Source organism: Vicia villosa, unplaced genomic scaffold (genome assembly GCF_029867415.1).
Source record: "Vicia villosa cultivar HV-30 ecotype Madison, WI unplaced genomic scaffold, Vvil1.0 ctg.003412F_1_1, whole genome shotgun sequence".
NCBI lineage: Eukaryota > Viridiplantae > Streptophyta > Magnoliopsida > Fabales > Fabaceae > Vicia > Vicia villosa.
In genome coordinates this window covers 91772-96616 of record NW_026706199.1, presented here as the reverse complement: position 1 = coordinate 96616, position 4845 = coordinate 91772, and the positions used below count along the sequence as shown (strand labels likewise).

At 31.7% G+C, this 4845-nt stretch overlaps 1 long non-coding RNA gene across 1 annotated transcript; it reads left to right on the top strand.

Moving 5' to 3' along the window:
- Positions 1–203: 203 nt before the first annotated feature.
- LOC131640937 (uncharacterized) lies at positions 204–2051 on the top strand. The gene is made up of 4 exons (XR_009295385.1): positions 204–631; positions 771–953; positions 1061–1351; positions 1538–2051. It is a non-coding gene; the product is annotated as an uncharacterized LOC131640937 (long non-coding RNA).
- The last annotated feature ends 2794 nt before the right edge of the window (positions 2052–4845 follow it).

Below are 4845 nucleotides of genomic sequence, written 5' to 3'. Positions count from 1 at the left end.
AATTCAAACAAATGGAGGGCGTGTGGGCTCAAACAGGAGTGTATGGCCCAAGAGAATGTTTTTTTTGTATGCATATTTTCTGTCCAAAAAACGTGTGATGCTGGCTTGTAGAGGTGTAGATAGCGTGCAAATTGAAGGCCCAGGGAATTGATCAATCCTTATCAGATTTTGTTCAACACATTTTTTTAGATTTTTATCAACATACAATTAATCATATCTAACCACGATTCATTCTCAAATTAATCATATTAAACTTCATTTAATGAATAATCATGAATTAAAAGAGGGAAATTAGGGTTACCAAATTGTGGCTATCAGAGTTATTTTGAAAACAGACTTATCTCCCTCTTCTCTCATTCGCGGCGGCCGGTGGATCTCCTCAACCTTCCTTCTCCGACGAGTTCCCCGTAGCGCCACCGTGCCACCGTGAATCGTCCGGCCACGTCCTCTTCTCCTCACATCTCTCCGTTTGTCACTCACGATCTCTCTGCTTCGCTCACTCGATCTCTCTTCCTCTTGTCTCAATCAATCCTCTCCCGAATTCATCTCAGTTCTGTCGGAGAAATGCCGGCGTCTCTTCTGATGTGACGACGATGAATAGAATTTCGGAAAGCCTTGACGTGAAATCTAGGTAAACAGCTTCCTCTCTCAAATTTCTACTCGTGAATCTTCTTCCTCCATTCGTTTCTTCTTTCTTCGATTTCTTCTGCTTCTGAATCAATTTTCCTCTCTGCGTTCTTGATGATCTAACCGTGATGTTTTTGTTGTAGATAGAGCCGCGGTGATAATGATATACGAAGTCGATGATGGCGAAGATTGATGATGAAAGATGATGAACGTGATGTGATTCTGATTGAAGATGATGACCGTGATGTGATTCTGATTGAAGATGATGAACGTGATGATTGAAGTGAAGAATAAGAGTGCAGAGAGTTTTGTGAAGAGTGATGAAGGTAAGAATCGGTTATGCGAATAGTTTGTTACAGGTTGTTACGTTTTGTTTTTTCTGATTCGGTTCTTCCTTTCTCCTTCTCATTTTCTCCGTTGAAATCCTTCAAAGATTGAAGAGTGGATGATTAAAGAAGGTTATGGTGGTGGATGAAGGTCGAGGTGTGGTGATGAGAAATGGTTATGGTTTGAGATCGATTTTTGGTGATGATGAAGCTGTGAAGAGTTTTCTGGTCGGGATTGTAGCGTGATTTTCAGAGAGAGGTGAGATGAAGGTTGGTGAAGAATGATTGGTGAATCCAAAGAAATTCAGCAAGGGAAGAGATGAAGATTGAAAGGGTTTCAGAGAGAATATCCCGAAAGAAAAAAAAGTTTGTTACAAGTTCTCAGTTTCTGTTATGTGGTCAGTCCTCCACCTGAGTTTGTTATCGATTCTTTTCTATATTTTTCGTTTTTTTCTCTTCTTTTTTCTTCTGAGTTTGTTATCGATTCTTTTTATATCTTGAACCTTGTGAATGGTTTTATTTCATTTTCTGAACCGATGCCCCTTTCCCTTGCAGTGATGTTGGTTCGGTTTTTATTTGTGCAGGCTGCAGGTCGATTTGGCTTTTTTAACAGTTTGGAACAGGTCCAGTTTTGATATCGGGTGCAAGGATTATGCAGGAGTTTTAATTGATGTATGAAGGTGACGGTTTTGTGGGGGCCTGGATATGTGAACAAATCTGTCATGAAGATTAGAATTGGAAACCATACACCAAAAGTATTTTTATGTATTTTCTGCTGACTGAATGATGGGTTTGGATGTGTAATGGATAGTATATTTTGTAATGGGCTTTGTATGGACTTTGGAATGCAATTTTGTAAATTTCTCTTGTAAAATAACCTTGACTCTAATGAGTCCTTGAATTTAACCCTTGACTTTGTGAGCATTCAAAATTTTTCCAATTTTCTCTAAAGAGGGTTGCTATTTAGACACCAAAAATCATACACCATACCATTACACCGTATAAAATTGAGCTTGCTATGTATTTGTTTGTGTCAGAACAAAGCAAAAAATAATGAATAAATATTCAAAGAAATTAAAACCGTATGATACTACGGTGTAGTGTCACATAACCGTGTAAGAATAATATTTCTCTTCTCTAAAACCTCAATGGCATAACAAATGAGTGAAACTCGGATAATGCTTGAATGAGCTTGAATTCATGACGATCTTGATGAATTATTAAATCTTGAATGCGCTTTTAAATTAAACTTCCTCATCCAACCAAAGACACAATCGGGATTGAATGAAGAATTGCATGGATATTCTTTTAGTGATTAAATTTCGATCCACTTGCAAACTCCAATAGACCCCTAATTCAATTTAATTTCTGATCCAAACCAAACTTGTGCGATAAGCCACCAATAAATTGAAAGTATAATGACACCTTGAACACAATGCTTTCCTTAAGCTCATAACCTTGTACCATGACTTCTTCTTTTGCAATTCACTCCACAGGCTCTTGACTTAATGATCTCGAAGCAATAGAAACTCTTTAATTTTTCTCGATTTTTGAACGACGAAATAAACGTCTTTGATAACTTACAGCACGGTGAAGAGGGCAAATTTTGGGGTGCAACACCGACGCTTGCACGTATGGGGAAAAACCATCAGAGCATAATCCTAGCCTGACATTTCTAGGTTCGACAGCAAAATCTGGATGTGTCTGATCAAAGTGCTTCTATGCTGCACCATCAGATGGATGTCGTATAGTGCCTGAACTTGTTTGGTTTGAATGATGCCATGTCATTTGACTTGCACTGTGCATTGAGGCAAACAATCTTTTTAGCCTTGGTATTATCGAAAGATAAAACATGGATTTTACTGCTACAGGCTTTTGCCTGCTGTTAACGGCTCTACTGCGAATTTGATATCTTTGGACTTTCACAAAACTTACACTCATCTAACGAACCATCTTGAGTACCAAACTCATTGTCATAAAACAACATGCAATCGTTAACGCAACAGTCAATCTTTCTTACTTTTAAACCCAACTTCAACACCCACTTCTTTGCATCATAATAACTTGTAGGCAAGTTGTCTTTCGTTGCGGTGGAGTCCAAGATCATTTTGGCGAAATGTTCCAGACACTGATCAGATGGATTCCAATTTGCCTTGGCGGCCAATAATCTCACACACATTGACAGCTTTGAGTCTGGCGCGCCCTCATACAACGGCGTATTCATCTCATTCAACAATTGATAAAATCTCTGCGCTTCCTCATTCGACAACTCTTCCCCATCAAAATCTCCAGGTTCATCATATGTCACATTCACACTAAAAGCATCCTCAACCATCTAACCGATCAGATTAAAATTCTCCTCAAACTCCATAGGCGACTGACTACTTGAAGCATGCGCATTGCTAGTCTCTGGTACGTTACTAGGCAGTTCTTCACCGTTAAACATCCAAACCCAATAATTTGCAATGAAACCCCTTCTATGCAAATGAGTAGTTACTTCATGTGGATCACTAATTATTGGTCTACATTCACATTTAAGACAGGGACACCTAACTCCTTCGCTTCGACATAATTCCTGAGCAAACGCACAATTGATAAACCCTTCAACTCCTACTATAAAATTGGGTTTAAGTCTCATTCTTCCTGAAAATGTTCTATCGTACATCCAACTACGATAATATCGATAATATTCCATACTACACATTTATACAATCATTGTCTTTTTAAGTTAGAAATATTAATCAACTTAATATTATTCTTATACGTATACTAGTTAATATTTACTATTCTTAAAAATATTATTTAAGAACAATACTACTAATATTTTTAACTACACATTTTATATTGAACATATGTGAACCATAAAGTTATTATTTTTTTAACTACACATTTTAAACTACACATATTGAAAATATTATTTAATAAAAATATTACTATTAAATATTTAATATTATTAAAAATATTATTTTTGATTCAACTATTAAACATGTACGATATAAATATATATTACATTACTACTCATATAACACTATAGTTCATAAAGATAATAAATATAATTTTTTATTAAATATATAATATATTCTATTTAAAAAATGTAAATTTATAATATTTTGTTTTTAATTTTAATTTTTAAATAATAATAATATTTTGTAAACATAACTTCTACATTCATTAAGATTAATATGTATATTATTTTTATTAATAATTTCTATTTTTAAAAACAATAATATATATTGCATAGTAAAACATATTCTATTATAATTTGTTTAATAACACTATTTTTATAAAATATATACAAAAATGATGTATTTTTAATTATAGTTTGTTTATATTTCTATTTTTCAAAAAAATAACTTACTTTATATAAACATAAAAATCCGTTTTCATTGCATAAAAATATTCTATTTTTAAAAAAATTTAGTATAATTATTAAAAAATAATTTTCTATGTATAAAAATATTCTCTTTTTAATATTTTATTTTCATAATTCATAATATAAAAATATTATCTTTTTATTATAAATATAAAAAATTTATTTTTTATATATGCAAAAATAATTCTGTTTTTTATTATATATTTATATATTTTATATTCTGTTTTAAAATATATATATATATATATATATATATATATATATATATATATATATATATATATATATATATATATATACTAAATAAATTTTTTATACTAAAAAAATATTTTATACTAAATAAATTTTATACTAAAAAAATATTTTATATTCTGTTTTAATATATTTTATACTAAAAAAATAATAAAATTCATAAAAATAAAAATATAATTAAATAAAAAAAAACCACAAAAAATCAGAGAAAAACACAATAACAACTAAATAAATTTATTTAAGTATATATATTCTGTTTTAAATATA